Genomic DNA, 13401 nt, shown 5'->3' with positions numbered 1-13401 from the left:
AATCAAGACCAAGATTCGTCCAGTTAAAGTTAATAACAAGTTTAGTGAAAGATATTGCAGAATTCAAGTACATGTACATGGATCTGATACAAGGCAAAGTCTATCTCCTAACGCAGTGGTTCCCAACCTTTTTTCCTCGGCGCCCCCCCTACTTGTGTCTAAGAAAAGCTGAGCAGCTAGCAGCTAGCAGCTAGCAGCTGACCTGATGACAGCAGGGTCCCAGGTTAAGAGGTCCCGGAGGTTTGGCCTACTAAGTAGCCTGCCTACAATTTTAAGTGAGAACAAAAATATATAGTTTTTATACAGACTTTTGTATACATTATATATTTATCATAATTTGTTTAACATGTGCAAATATTTTTTTTTTACCTCAACCTCAAACCAGATAAAGACTTGCGCCCCCCCCTGTGATCTTTGCCGCCCCCCTTAGGGGTCCCCAGACCCCAGGTTGGGAACCACTGTCCTAACGGACCGAGAGAGTCTCCCCTGGCATCAGGTGCTGCTAAGTTAAGATACTGTCTATTTATCCATTTCTGTCCCATCCCTGCTGGTGCTCTCATCAGTTTGGATCCGGTCCAGATCTTCTGGCTCCAGCCGGCTCCTGACTAATTTGTAACACGGTATAAAAACATGACCTTAACTTCCAATTCTCAGCTCAGAAGAAGCAAGCCGCTATTGTTGGATTTTGAACACCTGTGATTTAATCTCCAGCAAACTTTAAGGAGTTTTCATGAGAGCCAGGTCATTTCCATACAGTGTCACAAAAATACCGCGCTTGCAAAGTGCTGACCATTGTTTGCCTCGTTCCCTCCCCCGATCAGAGAGGATCTTTCTCACCCTTCCTTTATAATGTCTAATCACTGTAAAACTAGATGTCCTCTCATAACCCAGGGAAACAGAGGCACTGAGGTCAGCACCATGAACTCTAAAATCTTTTCTTAACACTTTCACAAAATATATTCTAACAATCCCTCTTTATGCACTGCTCACGCGGTGCATACCATAATAAGTGTGAAACAGTAAAAAATTTTGAAAAATTTCATATCCCTCTTTTTACATAGCAAACGCTATGTAACATAAAAACTATCTAATCTCTAACTACCTAACTGTTATCCTAGACACAATATAAGGTGATTAACAACATAAAAAAAAAAATGGACTATGATACTGGTAATAAAAATGGCAGTGCAGTGTGGTGCGTGTAGCCTATATGTAGAATTTTCGCTGGTAGTGTAAGCTGCAGAATAAATTGCTGTCTATGACTATACTTGGTGGTTACATTTATTATTTATTTATTTACTTATTTTTTTTTTTTTAAATCTCTAAACATAACGGGCCAGCAAAAACTTCAACATAAACATCTACTTCAATTAAAATTGTAAAATCACACTTCAAACCTATGTCTTGCTTAAGGCTATACTGACAACAAAACTACTAAAATTAGACTTATGTTTTTAGCTTTTCAGTTTCATTAATTCAAATCAAAAGGTCTATTGGGGCCACGCGCAAAACTGTGAAGCAAAGTAGGATCAGGAAAAGAAGATAGAATAACTTTTGGAGAAAGGACGGATGGGAATTGGATAGAGAGGGGGCACTGGGTGGTGACACGGGATGAATTTAGACCCAGCGAACTAAACTCCTTCCTCCTCTGAGGAAGTATCAATCTCGTAAAAATTGTTCCCATCTCTAGATGGACGATAACTTGGAAGTGGGGCTTCTTGGGTGGCTACCATTTGGTAGAGTGGGGGAGCACCCTCTTTTGATAGGGCCGTGGTTATCAAGCACCCGCAGCAGATGAGGATACCAATAAACACAGCTATGGAAATCAATATTGACATTATCATGTCTTTTCATCTTTTAAACATTCCATGCATCCAATTGGCTACAGGCTCACATTGTACGTAACTTAAGCATTAATATCAACGTTAAATATTTAATTTTTTCTACTAATTCTTTCAAGCCATCAGAGAAGTTGTTCTCAGCTGGTTTAGCAATGCCCTTCTCCGCATCCCATGTGTAATTAGCAAAACGCTGTAATACAATTCAAATTTTGTTTACTGCTTCCCACCAGAAAAGAATGACTCAAACGCCCGCGCCAAATTTGATTGTGTGCAATAAACTTGTCTGGTAGATACCAGGCTCTGGGTGCATCAAGCTTTATCACACATGCACAATCTGTCATCAAAGTGCTACCAGGAGTGCCCTCCTTGCTCGGTACGGGACAGGTTCAGGTGCAGCTTGGAGCATGGAAGATACATCGTCGAACTGCCTCCACACAGCCCTCCACCTCAGCTCTACTGGCGCTTTGATTAACAAACCCATGAGGCCAAGTGGTTACCTATGTCGGTAGTGATGTTAACACCAAGACGAGCTTAGTAGATGCACACTTTCCCCTTCTGTTCTCGAGAAGCAGGTGTCATTACCTGGAAAAGGTAACAGGTGAGACAATATTTACTGAAGGAAACAGTAAACTTAAATGACTTGTATTTTCCTTTTTAGGTGTGAGGTTTAGAGAGTGCATAGCTAAACAGACTAAAGATACATTGCAAACCTGTGACATTATTTTTGTTGTTTAATTTTGAATAGGGTCTTACTGTGGAGCATGCTTATGCAATTGTTCCATAGCTGTTTTATCTTTGCGGGTCAAGTCGGTTGGATAGGTGACAATTTGATCTTGCAAAATAAAGATTGTCTCGGGTTCATTGACTGGAGGTTCTTGTACGCGGATAGCAATTCTCTCACATGGGTCTTTTCCAGCTACATCTAAACACACCCAATAGATACCCTGGTCTGCCTTGTTTACATTCCTCACTGTCACTATACTATCCCAATTAGGTGACGAAGGTCCATCTGGACGTCTGCTCGGTTTCGGCTTTGTAACCCTCGGAATCTGTGTGAGAGTGTTGGAACACATGGTCCCAACTGGTACAGTACTCTGCACTGAGATAGGCTTGATCGGTAGCCCTTCCTCTCGCTTTGCACACAAATTGTTGGCCTGAACATGGGTCCACGGTAAATGACTGTGTTCTGCCCCTGGTTAATGTAATCGAGTGGGTTGCATGGTGACTTTGTTTTATTCGTCGATGGTGGGTAGGCATGGTTGGTATGCTCGGTTGTGTATCAGTGGTCAGATTCAGAGTCAGATTCGTAGCATTGATTTTGGTTATTTTCCTGTTTTTTAGCAGCTGCAGGTTGTGCCATATTATTGGTGGCAGTATAATTAGTGCAGCTAAGAAGAGGAAACACATCGTTCCCCTGAGTCCGCACAGTCCCGGAAGTCTAAAAGGTCCATTTTTGGTTGGGCTTCTGGTTAGAGACTCTTTACTGATGAGTCTAGTTCACTTTCTCCTCTAATATGGTTGAGGGATGCAATCTATATATATATATATATATATATATATATATATATATAGATATACGTATATATGTATACATATATATTTTCTTCACTGGGTTTGAGACGGTCCACTAATAACACTTTTCTAGTCTAAAAGACCCCCTTTGTAGCCCAGACTCCCCTCTCCCACTTCGGATCAGTGAGACTAGACTCCTCAGCCCGCTCTGTCTCCCCCAGACAACCCAAATACCTTATTACAGTGTGATGGAGGTGAATCCAGGTGGTCCTTTCAGTGATTTCAAAGTGGTAGCAGTAGAGAGTAGGACTTGATATGATTCCACCTAGTGCTGGGCCATATGTTTTGCTTTTATCACTCAGTCATCCGTGAGGAGCTCGGAGTAGAGCCGCTGCTCCTTCGCGTCGAAAGGAGCCAGTTGAGGTGGTTCGGGCATCTGGTAAGGATGCCCCCTGGGAGCCTCCCTAGGGAGGTTTTCCAGGCACGTCCAGCTGGGAGGAGGCCTCGGGGAAGACCCAGGACTAGGTGGAGGGATTATATCTCCAACCTGGCCTGGGAACGCCTCGGGATCCCCCAGTCGGAGCTGGTTAATGTGGCTCGGGAAAGGGAAGTTTGGGGTCCCCTGCTGGAGCTGCTACCCCCGCGACCCGTTACCGGATAAGCGGAAGAAGATGGATGGACTTCAAGGAGCACCTAGCCACCGGGTTCCTGATGTTAGGTCAAACAGAACAAAACAGAATTTTTAGCCATAAAACAAACAAGCAAACAGAATTTTCAGCGATATCGATGAAAACAAACAAAAAGAATTGGTAAAAACAAATTTAAACTTTTTTTTTTTTTTTTTTTTTTTTTTTGAATCCGGAAAACAAAATAACAAAATAAAAATCCCAAATAACACCATCCATCCATCTTCCATCCATCTTCGTCCGCTTATCCGGTGTCGGGTCGCGGGGGGAGCAGCTCCAGCAGGGGACCCCACACTTCCCTTTCCTGAGCCACATTAACCAGCTCCGACTGGGGGATCCCGAGGCGTTCCCAGGCCAGGTTGGAGATATAATCCCTCCACCTAGTCCTGGGTCTTCCCCGAGGCCTCCTCCCAGCTGGACGTGCCTCCACCTAGTCCTGGGTCTTCCCCGAGGCCTCCTCCCAGCTGGACGTGCCTCCACCTAGTCCTGGGTCTTCCCCGAGGCCTCCTCCCAGCTGGACGTGCCTCCACCTAGTCCTGGGTCTTCCCCGAGGCCTCCTCCCAGCTGGACGTGCCTCCACCTAGTCCTGGGTCTTCCCCGAGGCCTCCTCCCAGCTGGACGTGCCTCCACCTAGTCCTGGGTCTTCCCCGAGGCCTCCTCCCAGCTGGACGTCCCTCCACCTAGTCTGGGTCTTCCCCGAGGCCTCCTCCCAGCTGGACGTGCCTCCACCTAGTCCTGGGTCTTCCCCGAGGCCTCCTCCCAGCTGGACGTGCCTCCACCTAGTCCTGGGTCTTCCCCGAGGCCTCCTCCCAGCTGGACGTGCCTCCACCTAGTCCTGGGTCTTCCCCAAGGCCTCCTCCCAGCTGGACGTCCCTCCACCTAGTCCTGGGTCTTACCAGAGGCCTCCTCCCAGCTGGACGTCCCTCCACCTAGTTCTGGGTCTTCCCCGAGGCCTCCTCCCAGCTGGACGTGCCTCCACCTAGTCCTGGGTCTTCCCCGAGGCCTCCTCCCAGCTGGACGTGCCTCCACCTAGTCCTGGGTCTTCCCCGAGGCCTCCTCCCAGCTGGACGTGCCTCCACCTAGTCCTGGGTCTTCCCCGAGGCCTCCTCCCAGCTGGACGTCCCTCCACCTAGTCCTGGGTCTTCCCCAAGGCCTCCTCCCAGCTGGACGTCCCTCCACCTAGTCCTGGGTCTTCCCCAAGGCCTCCTCCCAGCTGGACGTCCCTCCACCTAGTCCTGGGTCTTCCCAGAGGCCTCCTCCCAGCTGGACGTGCCTGGACCACCTCCCTAGGGAGGCGCCCAGGGGGCATCCTTACCAGATGCCCGAACCACCTCAACTGGCTCCTTTCGACGCGAAGGAGCAGCGGCTCTACTCCGAGATAGAGAGCTTTGCCTTCTGGCTCAGCTCTCTTTTCGTTATTTATTCACGTTATTTATTAAAACACTTTATTTAAATTTGGTATTTGGTATGCTATCCCTCTTTTGAGGCATGCAAACCCATGACTCAATAACAAATCAAAATGTTGTTTTTCTTCTTCTTTTTTTTTTTTTTTAAAACACCCTCCTTTGCCACAATAGCAACAGCTGTATAAAATAACAGAAGGTAAATAAATGTTCACCAAAATGCACTACATAGTGTAAAAAGATGTGTCATATAGTAAGTCCAAATAATACAGGGTCTGTAGTGTAGCGTTACTAACAAACCCAGCAGAGTCTAATAGAACAGGTTATTTAAAACGAAATCTCATATCTACCTGAAATGGCTTCAAGGATAAGGATTCACCATGGCCCATGCATGTTTAGCATTAAAACATGATTTGTGGAACCACAAAAACAATCTTTAGGATATGGTGATAACTTGTTATTCCATGCACTAGGTAGGTAAATATCAAGGTGTTAGTACGTGTATGCAAATGCATTCATAATATATATAGCAGGGGGCAGTGTTCCATCTCCCTCTCAGGGTAAGGAGCTTGAAAAATGGCGAAGACACTTCATATATGATTTGGGTCGCAACAGAAAGTAACAGTGCTGTGACGTCACAAGCCGAAACGAGCAGGCTAACCGCAACCATTAGCTCGTAGCGTTAGCGTTAGCATGCTACCTCGTTCTCAATAGCAGAGCACTGCTACAACACACACAAGTTCACCATAATCTACAAAAGAACTACTTCCATGTGCGCCCTCATTTAGAAGTCTCCCAGCTAATCCTGCCTTGTAACTGACCGAAGTTGTAGAAACAGCCTTTCTTTTACTGTCTATGGAGCTAGCTAGCTGACATGATCTACATCTGAGCTACTGCGCATGTGCAAGTGCAATCGAAGATAGTACAGAAGAAGAAGAAGAAAAGAGGTCTCACTCTGTAGCTAAAACAGAGACCAGCTGAAAAGAGGATCTGCAGCAGTGAGAGAGAGCGGTGCAGTACAACAAAAATATGGTGTTTTTAGAAAATTAAACCATGTAAACCTATTCTGGTACAACCTTAAAATACAATTATGAACCTGAAAATGAGCATAATATGGCTGCTTTAAATAAGAACCAACTCATGGCTTAATGAATGAGTGTGGAGCCCTCTGGTGGAATAAAAAGCCCAACACACATCCTGTGAAGTTTCCCCTTTATTATCCGTTTAACAGAGAAGAAACAAACTGCAACTTCAACTTTGTCTGTTTATGGATCTCAGGGGCTCGTCATTAAAGGAAAGAAATATGTCAACAACTATGTCAACAAGTATGGCAACTCCTTTGACACGGTGGTGATCAGCGCTCAAGACATGAGCTCAAACTGGAGGGTGAGTTTTTTCATAAATAAATTTGTATCTTTACAGGAGAGTGTCAAAGGGTTAAACTATTTCTTTTCATCTTTACAGGTTGTTGAAAGAAAGGATTTCCAGGGGACAAAGACAGTAGGGGACTTTGTGCAGGACGGTTGCTCCGACTACAATCTCCTCTTTAATAACTGTCACCAGGCCGCTCGCCGAATGATGAATTAGTAAACATGTTCGTTTCTTCTCTGCTAAACGGATAATAAAGGGGAAACTTCACAGGATGTGTGTTGGGCGTGTGCCCAACACACACACAGATAAAATGAGAGATAAAATGAGAATGAAAGGTGATTGAAGGGAGCAGATTCCCCTCTGTTGATGTTTCCTGAAATTATATTTGGTACTATAGTTTATACCTTTACAATATTTGGTACAGAAGGTGAAGCTCTTTTTTTAATTTGGGTTAACCCTCATGCCCTCTTCGGGCATTTTTGTACATTTTTCTCAAGTTTTTTTTTTTCATTTTGTGATATTTTTTGCTGTGTTACTGCTTATGGCATGACATTTTGTCAGAACCTTTCTTTTTGGTCAGAATTTTTAAATCCAGTGTTTTTTACTCTTACATGTTTTTTTATACTTGATTGATTCATTTTGTACCCTCTGGACACCTTCGTGGCAAAAATGTACACGCACACAAAAACTGCTATTAAATCATCATATATCAATATTTTTTTTCCAGTTTTTTTTTCATAAATCACTTAAACAACTTCTAACTTGTTCAAAACTACCAAACATTCAATCATTTTCAGGATTTTAACCCTTTAAATACCAGTTTATTTATTTGAAGTATTTCATTATTTTTTTTTTTTTAAAAACCCACAAAAAATGTTTTTTTTTTCCATATAATGAATAATATGGAGATGGGGCTTTGGTGGGGATTAGAGTCTTGGATATGTCAAAGATTAGCAACAAAATTAATTTGATTGCATTAGTATTTTTTACGTAGTGCCAGATACTCCCTCTGGACACCTTCGTGGCAAAAATGCCTCATTGACTTCCATTAAAACCACATGTTTTTATCTCACCTTCTTGGCAAAAATGTACATGTCCAAAAAACTGATATTAAATCATCATATATCAATATGTTTTTCTGCTTTTTTTTCATAAATCACTTAAACAACTTCTAACTTGCTCAAAACTACCAAACATTCAATCATTTAAATGATTTTAACCCTTTAAATGCCAGTTTAATTCTTAAAGTAATTATTATTTATGAAAAACCCAACAGAACATTAATTATTTTCCATAAAATAAATCTTAGGGGAATGGGGCTTTGGTGGTGATTAGAGTTTTGGATATGTCAAAGATTATCAACAAAACTGATTTGATTGCATTAGTACCTTTTATGTCGTTCCAGATACTCCCTCTGGACACCTTCGTGGACAAAAATGCCTCATTGACTTCCATTAAAACCACGTTTTTATCTCACTGCCTTTACAGTATAAAACCATGCATTCTGTAATGTCAGCATTTCATTTGGTGATATTTGACATTGTAACTGTATTCCACCAGATTCAACCATTTTCCCTTTGTAGGCATGAAAGTATTGTGTTAAATATTGTTATATTATGGAGCCGTGTGTGTGTGTGTGTGTGTGTGTGTGTGTGTGTGTGTGCGTGTGCGTGTGTGTATATATATATACTGTCAAAGTATAGTTAAAGGGGTGGTTCAGAATTTTGGACATAGGACCTCATTTCCAAGTTAGCCAGTGTGTTATTTATCAGTGGAGACAGTTTTCAACACTTTTCATCCAGTCCTTCCAGTTGCAGAGTTCGCTGGTGCTAGGCTAGCACAAGTCAACAGTATCTGCTAGCCTGCCCCTAAAAACTGTCTTACCCACTCCACAGTACACCCGAGGCAAATAAATTATAACGCCAGACTATCGATGTAAATGTCTGTGTTTATAGAATAATGTTAGAAATAAAACTACCCTTGCATTGCATTGTAATAGTTATATTTTGTTCCCTGTAGTTGGTAGCATAGGCTACAGCAGTAGCCTAGGCTACTGAGAAAGCCGGTTTCCATGACAATCACACAAGTTTATTTACCTGCCGCTGCAATTTGCATGTAAACTGTCCGAGCTTACATGACATTTCTGTCAGCAATTACCTAAAGTTAGCGGTTAGCCTAGCCAGGTATCTACCAAGAGTGTAGCTATACCGTTAGCTAACGTTGTCACTCTCCACAATGCATTGAACTGTAACGTTCCACTAACGTTGTTAGTCTCAATCTATCAGTAGCAGCTAGGCTAACATTATGAAATGGGCTAGCTTTATTAGCTAGAGTAGCCTACCGAAAGTTATTACCTGTTCATCAGTAGCTGTTGGTGCATCTGGAAAGACGGATGGAACCGCATTTGTTGTCAGTGACTTGTGGTCCTTTAGATTGCAGGGTTTTTCAAAGTCGTCTGGTCTATTCTGGATCTCGCAATGGAAATTTGTGGAAACTTTTTGGTGCCCATCTGTTTGGTTTATTTTTACAATTTCTAAATGCACACTGAAACACCGTGTTGCCTAGTCCTTAGTTTCCAATCCAACGCTTCAATACCAATGTACTAGGCAGCTACTAGGTGTCCCAACTGGAATGCGCTTCTCTGTTTACTTTTCGACGCAGTACTACTAACCGGAGCAAAGTAAAACTCCGCCGCTGCTGAGAAACTAGTCCCTCAAAATGTAATGCGACCATTGAGATGCAAGGATAGTTTTATTTCTAACATTATTCTATCAACACAGACATTTACATCGATAGTCTGGCGTTATAATTTATTTGCCTCGGGTGTACCGTGGAGTGGGTCAGACTGTTTTTAGGGACAGGCTAGCAGTTACTGTTGACTTGTGCTAGCCTAGCACCAGCGAACTCTGCAACTGGAAGGACTGGATGAAAAGTGTTGAAAACTGTCTCCACTGATAAATAACACACTGGCTAACTTGGAAATGAGGTCCTATGTCCAAAATTCTGAACCACCCCTTTAACATTACCGTTTGTCAACCGTACGCAATGTTCTTGACTTTGAGTCTTGTTAGCAATACGTTAGCTGGCTAACGTCTGGCTCGTGAGCGGAAATATCTCCAGCCAGGTCGTGTCTAAGGTCCGTCCTATTTACTGGAGCAGTAAACAACGTTTGTGTTGCATAAGAACCTTATGGGATGGGAATGATTGTTCCAGGTATTAGTCAAACCCTACCAGGTAAACAGGAGTTCTTGTTTAAAAACTTTAGATTTTAATTGCAAAACGCATAAAATATTAATTAATGGATGCTCTTAGAATTAATAATGGTGTCCATTATCAGGTAATTTAATTCTTCTGCTCTGGGTTTTGTTTTTTTTATCTTTGCAGGTTGTAAAAACTGCAGATTTCCAGGGGAGGAAGACTGTGGGTGACTTTTTGGCGACTGGTTACCCTGGGAATCCAGAGTTGTCACAAGAGCACAATTGTAATTTGCTCAGCGAGTCTCTCTGGCATTCAGTAATGATGCTCATTAACTATGCCCTTGTAGCCGCGCTGCACCAATCACATCGGTGTGTCTGATATAGGCGGGCTAGAGGCGAGCTAAACAGATGACTACAGCGCTGCGACGTCCAAGTCATTAATAGACATTGCAAGATGGCTACGGATGAACACCAGTTGTTTGAAACGGCTTTGGCCGCTACAATGAACGAGTTAGACTTGGTGTAACTACACTCAGTCGCACTTCTATGACTGGCTGGTTTGAGCAACCCCTCGACTCTGCGTTGTGTGTAGAATGACGAATGACGAGCGGGAGAGTACTTGATCTTTATACCGCGATGGGCCCGTTTATTATCTGAATGGGAACAGAGTATGTACTGGTCAGTCATAAAGTTGGCTCACAGTAGCACACTTGGGCACGTCTCTCATAACTGGCCATACAAAAACTACAACAAATACAATAATGTGAAAATATGTACCTGAATAGGAACAGAGTATGTACTGGTCAGTCATACAGTTGGCTCACAGTAGCTTACACGCGGCACACTACAAAAGAATAGCATGTTATTTTAGCACAGAGGCTAGCTAGAAAGTGCATTATGCCGCTATTTTAACATTCTGGCACTTGAAAAGGTACAACAATCCACTTGTAACTCTTATTATTAATATGTTCATAAATCACAGTGCACATATGTTCATACAATGAATATACGGACATAAATACACAATTTTTGTTCTTCGTGCTGCACTCGGCAACTCACCTTGGGCACGTCTTTCATAACTGGCAATAAATACACAACAGCCAGTGGCATTTAACTAGTGCAGAGAGGGGGCGCACTTGAGCCAATAATTCTACATTGATATTAAATAACAATAATGGTAAGTGGAATGGCATAATATATAAACCCTGTTACACATGCTTGGTGCCGCCCCTCGAGTTGGGCCGTTTTCATTACTCATTGCCAGACCCTTAATCTTTGGGATTTGGGTCTGGATTTCCAGGCTAGCGACTGGTGGCTCTGAATTTGATTTCTTCTTCGGTAACTGTCACTGGGCATCATGGCCACGGGAACATATTTTGAGTTGGGGGTGCTGACAAATTTTCGAGAGTGACATTTTCAGCCAAAGTCAACCACCACACACCACATCCATCACAACGCTCCACAAGCGGAAAAACAAAAACAAGAATGAAATCCAAAATCCAAGACCAGATAGACTCAGGTCTATTAGGCTTTTTAGCCTGTGGTTGATTTATGAAGAAATCCAAAATGTGCTTTCTTGCCATGTTATAGGCAAGCTAACTTCTGTGCTGTTGACCCGCCTATCTTCCACAAGTTTCCACAACTATCTTCACTCATGAACGAGTGTCGGCAAAATTGGCAGATTCATTCTGATCAAATTATGTGTTTATCTCTTACCAACCAAATTTTTAAAATCAAATTACATTTAATTGTAATGAAAGGGAGTAGGTTAATATCAATAGTCAATTCATTAAAATAAATGTACATGACATTTTTAATTATGGTTGTAGTTTGTCTACCATTTGCTAAGGGGGTGCTGTAGCACCCTCCGCACCCCTAGTTCCCGCGGCCATGCTGGGCATCTATTCCAATGATGAATCAGTAAACATGTTTTCAGATTTCCAAAATGTTGAGGATGCTGCTGAACAGATAATGAAAGTGAAAAACTTCACAGATGTGATGTAATCTGGGGGGTTTTAACTGTCAGCAGTGTGAAAGGAACAGACAAACACTGATGTTTACTGGAACAGATGAACTGTGTCCAAACAGGGAGGAGTCTAAAGAATACGTTTATTAGAATTACTTGAAGTTACAGTAAATCTTGAACTGAAATTGTATTTGGATGTCAGTAAACACAACAGTATATTGGAGCCCTCTGGTGGAATAAACAGCACATGACACTGTGAAGTTCCCCCTTTATTATCTGATCAGCAGAGGAAACTAACTGTAACTTCAACCTTAAAGGTGCTGACACACAGAGCCGATAATCGGCCGCCGGACAGTCTGGCGAGGTCGGTGACTCGAGTCTGTTCGGTGTGTTCCGTGCACGCGCTGTTGAAGTCAATCTCCTCCCTCCGTCTCCCCTCCCTCCGTCTCCCCTCCCTCCGTCTCCCCTCCCTCTGTCCCTCTCCTCCCTCCGTCCCTCTCCTCCCTCCGTCTCCCCTCCCTCCGTCCCTCTCCCCCCTCCGTCTCCCCTCCCTCCGTGCCTCTCCCCCCTCCGTCTCCCCTCCCTCCGTCTCCCCTCCCTCCGTCCCTCTCCCCCTCCGTCTCCCCTCCCTCCGTCCCTCTCCCCCCTCCGTCTCCCCTCCCTCCGTCCCTCTCCCCCCTCCGTCTCCCACTCCCTCCGTCCCTCTCCCCCCCCGTCTCCCCTCCCTCCCATCCCTCTCCCCCCTCTGTCTCCCCTCCCTCAGTCCCTCTCCCCCCTCGTCTCCCCTCCCTCCGTCCCTCTCCTCCCCTCTGTCTCTCCACTCCCTCCGTCCCTCTCCCCCCTCCGTCTCCCCTCCCTCCATCCCTCTCCCCCCTCTGTCTCCCCTCCCTCCGTCCCTCTCCCCCCTCTGTCTCCCCTCCCCCGTCCCTCTCCCCTCTCCCCCTCCCTCCGTCCCTCCCCCCCTCCGTCTCCCCTCCCTCCGTCCCTCTCCCCCTCGCTCCCCTCCCTCCGTCCCTCTCCCTCCCCTCCGTCTCCCCTCCCTCCGTCCCTCTCCCCCCTCCGTCTCCCCTCCCTCCGTCCCTCTCCCCCCTCTGTCTCTCCTCCCTCCGTCCCTCTCCCCCCTCCGTCTCCCCCTCCCTCCGTCCCTCTCCCCCCTCTGTCTTCTCCACTCCCTCCGTCCCTCTCCCCCCTCCGTCTCCCCTCCCTCCGTCCCTCTCCCCCTCCGTCTCCCCTCCTCTCCCTCCCCCCTCGTCTCCCCTCCCTCCGTCCCTCTCCCCCCTCTGTCTCCCCTCCCTCCGTCCCTCTCCCCCCTCCGTCTCCCCTCCCTCCGTCCCTCTCCCCCCTCTGTCTCCCCTCCCTCAGTCCCTCTCCCCCCTCTGTCTCCCCTCCCTCCGTCCCTCTCCCCCCTCCGTCTCCCCTCCCTCC

At 45.1% G+C, this 13401-nt stretch overlaps 1 long non-coding RNA gene across 1 annotated transcript; it reads right to left on the bottom strand.

The window, feature by feature from the left end:
* Positions 1–7321: 7321 nt before the first annotated feature.
* Positions 7322–8392, bottom strand: LOC116039309. Its single transcript, XR_004102361.2, has 2 exons — positions 8291–8392; positions 7322–7886 (listed from the first exon to the last, which is right to left on the bottom strand). It is a non-coding gene; the product is annotated as an uncharacterized LOC116039309 (long non-coding RNA).
* Between the last annotated feature and the right edge of the window lie 5009 nt (positions 8393–13401).

Source organism: Sander lucioperca, chromosome 10, assembly GCF_008315115.2.
Source record: "Sander lucioperca isolate FBNREF2018 chromosome 10, SLUC_FBN_1.2, whole genome shotgun sequence".
NCBI lineage: Eukaryota > Metazoa > Chordata > Actinopteri > Perciformes > Percidae > Sander > Sander lucioperca.
The sequence above is the reverse complement of the archived record's forward strand: the minus strand, read 5'-3'. Positions and strand labels throughout refer to the sequence as shown.